The sequence below is a fragment of the Tachysurus vachellii genome, chromosome 8 (genome assembly GCF_030014155.1).
Source record: "Tachysurus vachellii isolate PV-2020 chromosome 8, HZAU_Pvac_v1, whole genome shotgun sequence".
Classification (NCBI taxonomy): domain Eukaryota; kingdom Metazoa; phylum Chordata; class Actinopteri; order Siluriformes; family Bagridae; genus Tachysurus; species Tachysurus vachellii.
This window is the reverse complement of record NC_083467.1, coordinates 9771502-9785779: the sequence shown is the minus strand read 5'-3', so window position 1 is coordinate 9785779 and position 14278 is coordinate 9771502. Positions and strand designations below refer to the sequence as shown.

Here is a 14278-nt window from a genome sequence, read left to right as displayed (position 1 = left end):
GATGGAGCATGCTGGAAAGGCTGCGCAAAACAAACACACACATTAAAGTGTTTAAACAAAACACCTGATCCAGAAGATGCAGCTGACTGAAGGGTAGAGCAAGAGAGGAACGAACAGCTGTGCTCTATTTCAACCTAGACAGACTAGAGGAAAAAGGACAACACACACTCTTATCTTCTGAAGAACAGAGACCACACACTACTGTGTGCACACTGCACACACTTTACACTCCATCTCACAGCTACCCTCTGAAAAGCACACAGATGTGAGGGAACAACAGTCACGCAGAAATGTTCCTCAGCCTGCGGCACAGCCACAACAACACAAGCAGGGTCTGAAATGAATGCCTGCCACCCACCGAATGGGAGTAAACTATTTCAGTAGGGTTTGAAATTACCCACACTGGCAAGTTTTTAACTTTTTGTAATTTATGTTTCACTCTGCTAATAACAATAGAACAGAAGCCTTTAATTTGTCACATCTACATTACAGCACAGTGAAATTCTTTCTTTGCATATCCCAACTTTGGAGGTTGGGGTCTGAGCGCAGGGTCAGTAATGATACAGCACCCATGGAGCAGGACGTGTTAAGGGCCTTGCTTAAGGGCCCAACAGTGGCAGCTTGGCAGTAACAAGGGCTTGAACCCCGATCTTGACTTCCTTTCGGGGGCAGTCGTGGGGCCTAATGGTTAGAGAATTTGACTCCTAACCCTAAGGTTGTGGGTTCGAGTCTCGGGCCGGCAATACCACGTCTGAGGTGCCCTTGAGCAAGGCACCGAACCCTCCCCAACTGCTCCCCGGGCGCCGCAGCATAAATGGCTGCCCACTGCTCCGTGTGTGTGCACTTTGGATGGGTTAAATGCAGAGAACGAATTCTGAGTATGGGTCACCATGCTTAGCTGTATGTCACGTTGTCGTCACATTTTTAATTTAATCAACAACCCAGAGCCTTAAGTGTTTAAGCCACTGCTACTACTACTATTTATTACTATTATTATTATTGTTATTATTATTTGAATGTCACAGTGGAAGTCTAATATTGCCTTACTATAATTGACAGTTATTACATCACTCTCTCTTGCACCTTGCAAAGATTTTATATATTCCAATTATTAACTAAGCCAGAGAATGGTAAGTTTTTTAAAAAAAAAATAAAAATAAATAAAAATAAAAAACCCACAACAACAATGAATTTGCTTGTACGTGTACAATTCAAGCTTGTGGCAGGAATTAAACCACCAGAGGCAAGACAACCTACGAATACAAGGAAAAGTTGTAATAAGTGAGGAAGCAAACATAATAGGGTTGTGCTCTTACAGGAAAACAATCAGTGGTGACATGCTAGTTTATCTCCTTCATTTATTTTCCAATATCTTATTTTCCATGTCCAATAACAGCACGCCCTGAAGGGTTTTATTCTTCTTCTACACAGTAACTCACCAGTGATGAACAATTTCTTTTTAAAGAATGACAGATCTTACTGTTTTATCCATTTATAGCTGTATTTAACGTTGTGCAAAGTCTGTGAAATAAGTTGGTTCCCGTTATCACTTACATTGTGTAAGCAGTCACGTTCGTGCGCTCTCTTTTTTCCTCTTGAAGTTAATAGGAAAAATAAAAGATAAGCCTTCAGTTACAGCTTCACCCCTGACTGTAAAATAAAAAAAAAAAAAAAGCACTGCCGCAGAAGGGTCTTAACATAAAAAGCTAAATAAATGTCTCCTGAATGAAAACTTTCTCTAATCAACAATTACATGCAGTTTCTTATCCATTTAGCTACCATCATCTGCCATGACTCCAGGAGCCATTAGCAAGTTGTTTGTATAGAAATGATAATGTATTCTAATGAGCACATTAATATAATCAAACCAACAAACAGTTCAGTGTAAACAAATGATTCAGATTGAAATAGAAAATAGCTTTGTGAAACTGATTAAACTGAACTAAAAAAAAAATATGCATCAAAATGGAGACTCAGATAAAAGACTAAAACAAAGGTTATTAATAATCAACTTTAAAAAGATCTCTCCATTTTTTTGCCCATTTCATTGTAAAGTTAATTTCAGAGCCTGTGTTGGAAATGAGAAAAAAAACCCTACTTTGCTCATTTAATTAAGATCTGATATAAACAACTGTTAAAATGGCTTTTTGTTCTTTCGCTGATGATTTTTAATTGCTCATCAAAACTTCTGCTTTTGTCCTAACATGAGAATATGAATTGTTTTGATCTGTAATCAGATTTCGCATGGGTTTTGCCTGTGCGCTTTGGCATGGGTCCACTAACTCCACGAAAATTAAAGATCAAATAAAAGATAAACCTGTTAAACAAATTTAACAAACCTGTCAAATCAAACTAACAAATGAACCATTCATTCATTCATTCATTCATTCATCTTCTATCGCTTATCCGAACTATCTCGGGTCACGGGGAGCCTGTGCCCATCTCAGGCGTCATCGGGCATCAAGGTAGGATACACCCTGGACGGAGTGCCAACCCATCGCAGGGCACACACACTCATTCACTCACGCAATCACACACTAGGGACAATTTGCCAGAGATGCCAATCAACCTACAATGCATGTCTTTGGACCGGGGGAGGAAACCGGAGTACCCGGAGGAAACCCCCGAGGCACGGGGAGAACATGCAAACTCCACACACACAAGGCGGAGGCGGGAATCGAACCAACAACTCTGGAGGTGTGAGGCGAACGTGCTAACCACTAAGCCACCGTGTCCCCCATACAAATGAACCAAATGTATGAAATTATCAGATGAAGTTTTTCTTATAGAAGCATCAACTGAGCAAATGTCAGTAGGAAGAACATACATTATTTTATGTGAGTAAATACATAATAAGAATAAATCCAACATCTAGCAGGATGTTTACTTCCACTTCCCAGAGCTTAAGGGGCTTTTTACACCTGGTCACTTCATGCGTTTTCTGTGATCAGATATCTATCCGATCGTAAAAAGACCAGGTCTAAATGCCCTCCGAAACGTTTCCGAGACGGATATAAATCGATCGCACAAACCACTTCAGGAGGTGGTCTGGGACGCATTTCAGATGAAACTGGACAGGTGTAAATGAATGTGGTTGTTCAAGCCACATACAGTTGTGTTCAAAATTATTCAACCCCCAATGCTGTAAATGGTTTTAGGGAATTTAGTGTACATTTGTAATTGTATTCAGAATGAAATCCTACAAGGACTTCTTAAAGAACCATATGCAACTAAAATGACATCAATTAGTTTTGTAATACAGTAGTAAATGTTTCTTTTGTGAATTCTTCATTGACATAATTATTCAACCCCTTAAAGACTACCACTCTGAAGAACAGAGGTTCAATGAAGTGTTTTCAATCAGGTATTGAAAACACCTGTGGATATCAGGGAGCAGCAATAAAGCCTAATAAGCACCAATTAGGCAGCTTTAAAATGACTGTGATACTCAGCTCCTTCTAGATATTTACTGGTGTGGTTACAAACATGGTGAGGTCAAGAGAATGGTCCAGGAAGACAAGAGAACAGGTGATTACTCTTCACAGGAAGGGCAATGGCTATAAGAAGATTGCAAAGATGTTAAACATACCAAGAGACACCATAGGAAGCATCATTCGCAAATTCAAGGCAAAGGGCACTGTTGAAACGCTACCTGGTCGTGGCAGAAAGAAGATGCTGACTTCGACTGCTGTGCGCTACCTGAGGCGTAGAGTGGAGAAAAGTCCCCGTGTGACTGCTGAGGAACTGAGAAAAGATTTGTCAGATGTGGGTACTGAAGTTTCTGCTCAGACAATACGGCGCACCCTGCGTAATGAAGGCCTCCATGCCAGAACTCCCAGGCGCACCCCCTTGCTGTCCCCAAAGAATAAGAAGAGTCGACTGCAGTATGCCAAAAGTCATGTGGACAAACCACAGAAGTTTTGGGATAGTGTTCTGTGGACTGATGAAACAAAATTAGAACTGTTTGGGCCCATGGATCAACGCTATGTTTGGAGGAGGAAGAACAAGAAAAGAACACCTTGCCTACTGTGAAGCATGGCGGGGGGTCAATCATGCTTTGGGGCTGTTTTGCTTCTGCAGGTACTGGGAAGCTTCAGCGTGTGCAAGGTACCATGAATTCTCTTCAGTACCAGAAGATATTGGATGACAATGTGATGCAGTCCGTCACAAACCTGAGGCTTGGAAGACGTTGGACCTTTCAACAGGACAATGATCCCAAGCATACCTCCAAGTCCACTAGAGCATGGTTGCAGATTAAAGGCTGGAACATTTTGAAGTGGCCATCGCAGTCACCAGACTTAAATCCGATTGAGAACCTCTGGTGGGACTTAAAGAAAGCAGTTGCAGTGCGCAAGCCTAAGAATGTGACTGAACTGGAGGCTTTTGCCCATGATGAATGGGCGAAAATACCCGTAGATCGCTGCAAGACACTTGTGTCAAGCTATGCTTCACGTTTAAAAGCTGTTATAACTGTAAAAGGATGTTGTACTAAGTACTAAGATTGAATGTCACTTGGGGGTTGAATAAAACTGATAATGATGTGAGCTCAGAAAAGACATTTGTGGTTATTTCATTATAAATGTTATGTTATATTTGTCTGACCTACATGTGCCTCTTTGATTTAATTGTAAGCAGGATGACTGAATGATCATAATCAATGTCAAACCGACCAAAACAATCAATTTCAGTGGGGGTTGAATAATTTTGAACACAACTGTACATCAGCGCTATACTCCTCCCAAACGGAAGTACGTCACTCGCAGGTGATCTTTCACCCAGGTGTCTCGTTGGGTCTTAAAATGCACTGCTGCCGCCAGCGAAAATGCAGCAAACAGTAAATGCTGTTTTTTGTAGCATAACCGTCGTAACAAGTTTTTTCGTCTTCTTTTTGATTGCGTTATGAAAACCGCATACACCAAAACGTGTTCCATTTCAATTACCCCGGAAATGAGGTAAAATATATTTGCCTTTCGGAAAAGATCGGATTGATATCCGTTTCGCCAAGACACACTTATGTGGCCTAATGTAAATGGAACAGTTTCAACAAATCAAATAGCTATCGGATCAGAGAAAACACATGAAGTGACCAGGTGTAAAAAGGCCCTATGAAGTTGCAGATATGTAGGAGAGTTTTTTAATGGCTGTACGACTCGCAGAGCAAATCAGTGCACGGCTATACCACCCTTCACCTTTACCACATCAGCACGGTTGGCGTGGTAGCCTAGTGGTTATGGTGTTGGTACTGCCGATCAGAAGGGTTCAAGCTTTACATTTTACATTTTATATCCAGTGTGACTTACATTTTAATCTCATTTTTTCTTTTTTTATACAACTGAGGGCAATTGAGGGTTACGGGCCTTGCTCAGGGTCCCACTGGTGGCAGCTTGGTTGACCTGGGGTTCAAGTTCTCAATTCATATGTCAGGGTATGTGGTAGATTAGTGGTTAAGGTGTTAGACTACTACTCTGAAGGTTGTGAGTTTGAATCCCCGGTCCACCAAGCTGCCACCACTGAGCCCATGAGCAAGGCCCTAAACCCTAAATTGCCGTCAGTTGTATAAAAAAATGTAAGTCACCCTGAATAAGGGCAATGAATAAATGCCAACAATGTCAATTTTCACCTCATGAGTAATAAGAGAACAATCTCAGCACTTTTACCATTACACAGCTTGGTACTGATTAGATAGGGAACCATTACGTGAGGAAGAAATGTTCGCCTGTTCTTTTTCATGTAGAAAGGTTGATGGGGTTTATTAAAATTGGCTCATGAGCAATAACGTTTATAAACATGAAACAGCCACAGGGCAGATATCCAGCCTACAGCAGCACCAGGTCATTTTTAAACTCTGAAAATACCACAGAAGGGCCAGAAGGCATCCATTTGCAGAGAAATAGAATAACCTGGTGGACATAATCCTACAAACCTATAATACCCAGGCATCAAGTAAACAAATAACGTGTTTTCAATTTATCGTCGGCCGTTCCTGACCTACACATCTAACCAGGTCTGTGCTGACCCAAGAGTGAGGCTGCGTGCTGCTCCTGAACATTCTGTTGCATTCGTTTGCTCTGTATGAGTGGAAGGAGTAGCTAATGGAGGCAGCAGTGAGACGATGTACAGATGGAGGATGTTGGCACTGGCCTGCAAGGCATTACGCTCTTTTACTCTGTGGCCTTATGTTAAATAGAGGCTCACATCTGCCCAAGTGAACGTATTTCCACTCAATTTCCCCAAAAAGCTCTTTCCTTCAGGCCTCAGCTATGGGGTAACAGGTGAACATGAGTGAGTGGGTCTGAAGAAGAGTACAGAAAACTCCTCAAAACATCACCGTTTTAAAGAAGCCAGAACAGAGACAGACACGAGGCCCGACATAAGAAGTGGTGTGATAAGCGATTAGAGATGTGCTTGTCGTGTTTATGAACAGTGATGGCGCCATGGCTGCTATTACAAGGTACTCCAGCTCTTCAGAAACCATTAAGCATAGCTACAGCTTACATTAGTAGCTGTCATTGAAAGACTGGTGCATTACAATGCCAACAAGGAGCACAAAAGCACTTAGAAAGGCTAACTTGGACTATCTAGTCATTAGCGATAAGCTTTTTGACCATCCGTCCACGCTAATGGACAGCTCACACAAACCGAAAAGTGGGACAACAGAGCAATAATGGCTGACAATTCAGCTCTCTACAGCTGCACTGTCTTGTACTTCAGAAGGAAATCTGCTGTTAAGTGCAGTAGGTGAGAGAGCTGGCCTTTGATTAACACCACTACATTGCTTTGAAGAACTCAGTGGGCATAAACCATTCAGCAGCGTGTACAGTTATCCGCTCTGAATGGGCTGCAGAAAGGCAACATCGTTCTCATCAGAAAGCAAAAACAAAGCATGTTAATAAACCCGCTCAAGCGTACTGCAATTAGTTAAGCATCTGTGTCTCTCTCTCTTTCTGTCTGTCTCTCACTCTCCTGTCTGTCTCTCTCTCTCTGTCTCGCTCTCCTGTCTGTCTCTCACTCTCCTGTCTGTCTGTCTGTCTGTCTCTCTCTCTCTGTCTGTCTCTCCTGTCTGTCTCTCACTCTCCTGTCTGTCTCTCTCTCTCTGTCTGTCTCTCTCTCTCTGTCTGTCTCTCTCTCTCTGTCTGTCTCTCTCTCTCCTGTCTGTCTCTCACTCTCCTGTCTGTCTCTCACTCACTCTCACACTCACTCACTCTCTCACTCACTCTCTCACTCACTCACTCTCTCACTCACTCTCTCACTCACTCTCTCACTCACTCTCTCACTCACTCTCTCACTCACTCTCTCACTCACTCTCTCACTCACTCTCTCACTCACTCTCTCACTCACTCTCTCACTCACTCTCCCTATACTCATGTGTCCTGCTCTAGAGTAGTGATCTACAAAGTGCCACAGAGTTTAAAGACCTGCCTCAGGCCTTGGAACCACTTACACACAAAGCCATGTTATTCTCACACTGCACACACTTGAAACACACGAAACAACTACATGTGAAAAGCAAACCAAGTCCTTGATGTGAACCATGTGTGTGTAAAATGCATAACATGGTTAAAACGTGTGTGATGTGAATGTTACACTTCAAAGAGCTGGGATCAGGCGGCATGGAGTTAGCCGTAGGTCACAACACGGCACGCTTTCCTGCTAACAACATATCGTCGTCGTGGCCTGAAAACGGGACGAAAGGGACATCAAACCTCAGACGGTATGCTCTGATGATTTCTACTATTGCTTCTCAAGCACTTCTCTCATACACACGTTAAAAAAACCCTCACACACCAGCCATCCGCTGCTTTACTTCCTCTTCAGTAGCATAGCTAACACATCATCAATACCCCATGAGCCCGGCTCTACCACATGCCCTTCCCGATCACAAGCTGTAAGTTGATTAACACAAACACGCACTCGTTCTCATACTGATCTCAAACACCAACACACAGAACTGTCTAAAAGCAGACATTAATCTTTGTTGATTATATTTTTATTGTACAAGCAAACACTAAAATCTAAAAATAATAAATATGACCCTGAAAACTATGGCTATTATTATTCCCGCATTTATTCGTAGCCTACATTCGTTTCAGCAGATGCTGGCTTCTTACCCAACATGATCTTTGTCGAAAGCCAAAGGGAGTTTATAAAGTAAATAAAAAGCCTTTCTACATCATTTTGGTAAAATATTTATGGTCTCTTAAAGTGGATGCCACTAGAATCAGGGTTCCCAAAACTATCTTGGCCAAAAAAACACCAACCAATCGACATTTTCTGTCACCTACAAACATTGCTTTTATTCCAGATTTAATATTTAAACAATTTATCAAATGATAGTATGTGTAACTAAAAATCAGAGGAATATTTTCTTGCTTGTTTTAGCAGTGAGAAGGTTAAGCTTCAATTTCTGGAGGTGTGTTTAAAAATTCAATTCAAGTCAATTCAAGTTTATTTGTTCAGCACTTTTTACAATTGACATTGTCTCAAAGCAGCTTTACAGAACATAGACATAGAACAAAGGTTAATATAAAGAATAATATAAAGATTAATAGAATACAAAATTCAGATTAATATTAGATAGATTTAGTTCACAATGTGTATGTGTTTATCCCCAATGAGCAAGTCTGAGGTGGCTCAGGTAACTCCCTTAGACGGTAAAGGAAGAAACCTTGAGAGGAACCAGACCAAAAGAGGAACCCATCCTCATATGGGTGACACTGGAGGGTGTGAATTAAAAATATACAGTCAAACAAATGTTGTATAGATGCAAAAGATCACACTTCATTTCCTTTGTAACATCCAGCTTCTAACAATACTTGGATATAATCCAGCTCCACACAGCCCAGAGCTTACTTAGATGATCATCATGTCTCTTTCTGTAGCGTACCGACTCTCTGATATACGAGGCTTTTTTGTTCCTCATTGCTTATATACACTAGAATTGTTTACCAGTTATCGTTCCGTATTCGATAAATTCGAAATATTTTTCACGTATTTGACTTCTGTTGAGTCAAAGACACATTGTGTTGATGAACTAGCAGAATTAAAAAAGTTGGGAGAAATTTGTCCAATTTTTTTTTTTATAGCTGAGCTTCTAAGCTAGTGTACAATTGCCAAAAAAATTTAAATAACATTTGCAATTTTAATTAAATCCCTCGCTTGTTTAAAATTTGACTCTCAGCAACTTTTCAAAATAGCAGCACACAAAATATGTCAAAGCTAGCAGGATATTACTCTAAAAGAAAATATATCAAAATAAAAAAGAGGCATTGGGAGTTTCGCTCGAAGTCCCATTTGTGTAACCACACATTTGTTTAACCCTCAAACTAGGAGGGTTCCAGTGACTGTTTTAAAAGCAGGAGTGTGTGATATTTAAATTACACAGTATAATGCAAGTTCTCCACCAATCTATTGTCTATACCTCTTATACCACACAGTACCACAGGGAACCTGGAGTCTATCCCAGGGGCTCAGGGCACAAGGCAATGAGAACTGAGTGCCAACCCTTCCGAAAGGCACACACACACAAAAACACACACACAGTACAGACAATTTCAGGATGCATGTCTTAGTACTGGAGTACCCAAAGGAAAGGAATATGCAAACTTCACACACACAGGGTGGAGGTAGGAATCAAACCCCAAACCCCCAAAGGTAAAAATGCTACTCACAAAGCCACTAACTTGACACTAACGTTGATCTTTTGATCTTTTGTCCATTTCTATACACACAGGCCACTGAGGTATTTGTTCAGTCCTGTGTCATTTCTACACCTCGCTCAATGCAGGTCTGCCTCTGCAACCGATCCACATATCAGCTCTATGACATGTTTCCAACCTTCCCCAGTTCTCCCACACAACCCCACTGCTACACTCCATTCACTGGCTTCCTAAAGCTGCCCACATCAGATACACTGATCTTACAACATCAAAACTGATGCCAAAAACAGACCAGTGCCCACCTACCTTAAGCTCTCATCACACCCTACACTGCACCACGCTCCCTCTGATCCTCCAGCACTGCTCCACTGATCCACCATCTCTCAGGCTACAACGAAGACCTGCATCAAGACTCCTCTAGATATCCGAATAGCGAGTCCCTGACTGTCTTCATACGACGTCTAAAGATCTACATCTTCCTGGGGTACTTAACGTTCTAACTAAAACAGAGTGGTCCGAGTGCTTATCTTACTGCATTAGCACCTCAAAATAAAAAAAAAATAAAAAAAAACTCAGACTGACGATATTCTTAATCTTTGAACTAGTGAACTAGTATCAGGATGTATTTATTGCTAAAAGACCTCAAAGCACTTCTGTAAGTCACTCTGGATGAGGATATCTGCCAAATACAGCATATATATATATATATATATATATATATATATATAAAAATAAATAAACACAAATCTATCTAAATATAAAGAGAGTTTTCTAGTGCATGCATGTATGTATGTGTGTGCGCATAAAATGTCCATAAATCCCACCCTGCAAGGCTCCTAAACTCTTCAGAAACAGAGAACACATCTGTATCCACACACACACACGCACACACACACACACGCACACACACACGCACACACAGCAGTATGAAGTCCATATTTCACTTTCCCCTCTAAGAACCATGACATTACATTACATACATGTTGGGAGCATGTTATCCACCAGTGATTCATGACCCTCTCGAGGCCACCGTACTCCTGACCTTGGGTTAGGTTCTAGCTGTACAGCAGCAGCGTGCGGTGTGTCCAGCTGGCTACGATGAATGCCAAGGCCACATCTGTACCTTGCATCCATGCTCCCCTGCATCCACTTCTCCACTTCCTCCCATGAATAATTCTAGGCACGAGGTCCACCCCCACCCCCACCCTCCTTTCCCATTCCACCCATCAACAACAGACATGTTGAAATATTTAGTGTTTATGGACAATCTGCCCAGCTGTAGCCTAATGCCCCTTCTGCAACCCAGTCCCTGTCTGGGCTTTTTGAGCGTCTGATTTGGCCGCCTACACACACCTGCTCCACTTACACCATCCTTTTTCTCCCCTTTTCTAGCCATCTTTACATCCTAACATCCACTGCGTCTCTCTCCCACACCCACCGTCTCCCTTTTTGTCCATTACACATAGTGGTAGCTTATCATCAGCAACCATGCATTAGGAGGCTGGATCTGCTCCACGAACGTCTAAGCAAACAGTCTGTACAGAGCAAACACATCAACAGGAGCAAACAGAACTGTCTCTCTCACACACACACACACACACACACACACACACACACACCCCGAGTTGTTAACAGTTAACATCTCTCCCTCTCTCTTTTGCTCCACTCTTACACAACTGTTGAAGTCATTTTTGCAGTTTGACTCCGTAAACATTACCTTCAATTGCGAGTGCATTTGGACTCGTTGTGAATGACGGCTTTTGCTTCTACGCTTATAATTTCCATTTGTATGTTTTTCTGATTAGAAATGACAATAATTAGGTATTAATTAGTCTCTAGATGTTGGTGTGTTGTTAGTCACACTCTGTTTTTATGCTGCTGTGAGGAGTAAAATAATCAGTGACCCTGCTGGGAGTTAATCTCCTTCCTTCCTGAGATCAAATCCCAGGACCACCACGCTGCTTTTGCTGGGCCCTTAAGCAAGACCCTTAAAACTCAAGGCTCTTTTGTATTAAAATGAGATAAAAATGTAAGTATCCGTGAGAAATTAAGTCTGCCAAAATGCCATCCATGTAAATGTAGGTTACTTTTCCTGACAATCCCAGATGTTTAGTCTTTTTAAGGCTGTTTTCCAGCAACAGCAACATCTGGTCTGTAGACATACAAGTAATGGCATAAAATCAAAATGTCAACTCCTGACTACAGCACATGTCTGATTTACAGATCTCAGGAGACTAATCAAGTTCTGATGAGTTCTCACAAAAATAATAAAAGATATCTATTATTACTTTTACATGAAATTCTGATCATTTCATATCATTCCTTAACACATTCCTCAAAACAGCAGGAGCGATTATTCTGACTCTGTGGCTTGAGCTCCAACTGTATCTGTAGTCTTACATGTCTCATGTCTGGGGTAAATGAACCTCAGTACACACTCAGAACATTTACATTCATCTCATTTATACAGCTGAGCAATAGGGGCCTTGCTCAGTAGCGGCAGCTTGGGGATTAGAACTCAGTACCTTTCCGATCAGTAGTCCGCCACATAACCATTGAGCTACATCCTCACATATGTTCTCTGTCCATACTCTGTCTGATCACTGGCTCACGTGTATGTTTGTAAAATCAGGAGATTATAATAGGAAATGAACTTTCATTTAAATTTAGAGAGGGTGTAAAGACACAGTAGCTAATACCTTATATGACTAAAATGCTCTGAGGCGCTGAGGTATTTCCATATGGTTATGTGGGTCTGTGTTTTCTGTCAGTCTTGAATATAAGGGCGTGTGTTCAGCTGTTCAAAGTCTAACAACTGCACATACAAGGACATCCTTTGTAAAGTGTAAGGTTAAAAAATCAGGCCAGTCATTAAAAATGACCCCCTGCTCAGAGATGAACAGGCTGAGGAAAGTTTTACTGCAGGGGGCAAGATGATGAGACTTCTCGGTGACTGTAAGACAGCCTGAGGCAGCGAGGGGATTACAGGAGGTCGGAAAAAAATCCTGTTTAACGGCCGAGGGGGAGGAACACGTTGAGGAACATGTTCTCGTTCTCTCTTTCTCTCACACACACACCCATCTTGTCAGTTTCTTCAGGCAAAAACACTGACAGAACAAATGGCCAACTCTTCTCAGTTACCTGTACACAAGACAGAGGAAAACTTTAAATTTGCCTTTAAAAATAAATAAATAAATAAATAAATAAATAAATAATAGACGTCCACCACACAAGCACAGGCTTCAGGAATTACCTTCACACAGCAAAAGCTGAAGTGATAGAGACAGCAGTGCAACTGAGATAAAGATCAAAGATCAAAACAAACAAAGCCCAAACAAACAACCTGCATGACCTCCACTTAGGACAATTCCAGCACCGGCGCATCAGCAGCAGGAATTAAAAAAGGTGTAAAAAACTATTGTTATATTGCTGACTGACAGAAATAGAAAGAAAACAAAGCAGATAAGTTTAAGCATGCTAAAGAGTAGAGGACATTAGTAGCAACCCACAACATAGTCAGCGTTAAAATCTGAACCTGTGGCTCAGGAACACAATAACGAACAGTGTGAGAGTCTGGACACTAATATGATGTTCTCACATAAATACACACTCAGAGACAAGTGGCAGATCAGCCACTGCGAGTTGGTCGACATTCTTGGCCATCGGAACACAAGGACATTTTTAAACGACCTCATTTATGCATCTTCACCCCAATGTTTGCGTAACATAGATAGATAGGTTTTAAAGTATCTAAGTAAGTATATATCTGTCTGTCTGTCTGTCTGTCTGTCTGCCTGTCTGTCTGTCTGTCTGTCTGTCTGTCTGCCTGACTACCAATATCAGGGACAGACTGCACATGTGTGAAGACTGCAGGTACGTCACATGGGCGCGGGATAGCGGAGCGCTTGTTGGAACAGCAGTGTGTAGTGCAGGGGGTCCTGCTGAGGCGAAATGGCTCCACTTTGCTCTGTGCACAGCAGGCTTTCACGCCGAACCATGGAGTCTGAGCTGTCACACTGAACACGCTGCTTCAGCCCCGTTTCCCACACAGCAGGAAAAACAATACGAAAAACACTGGAACACTTCAGAGATACAGGAAGCAGTGAGTGCTTGACAGCAGAGCATATGCTAACTATGCTCCATTTGAACTTAATGACCCATTTTTTTTCTTGCAACAAAACACATTTCAGGAATTTCACCCGTAATAGATTTTTAGAGAAGAGTGAATGGAATAGTAGCCGGTGTCAACGTACTAGTTTAGTGCTCACTGGTTTGTGAACATGAAGCCCACTCAGTTTGACCTTATTACACTCAGTGTTGAAGGCTAAAGGAAAGTCGGAGTCTGATCTCTCTTGATGTCTGGTTCGAACATTTAATAAAGATTTTAGAAATAATACGTTTCAGTTTGGTTCACTGAATTTGGCTTGTGAGATCACGTGTCGTGTTTTATCGTTATTGTGTACTCGAACATATCGCTGACTGACGATAGTAACGCCTGTTGCTCTGAGGATAGAAAGGAAGAGAAGCTGATATGAGCAGGCGGCTGTCAGGGCTGTGAATTAATGTAAGGAGTTACTAAGTTACTAGCTGTAATGTTGCTTCTTTTGAAAAGTAAATAAAAT

The 14278-nt window shown here is 41.6% G+C and overlaps 1 protein-coding gene across 2 annotated transcripts in view; it reads right to left on the bottom strand.

The window, feature by feature from the left end:
• igsf3 (immunoglobulin superfamily, member 3) overlaps window positions 1-14278 on the bottom strand; it is a 126881-nt gene that overhangs the window by 108085 nt on the left and 4518 nt on the right. The gene's annotated exons all lie outside the window — the stretch shown is intronic.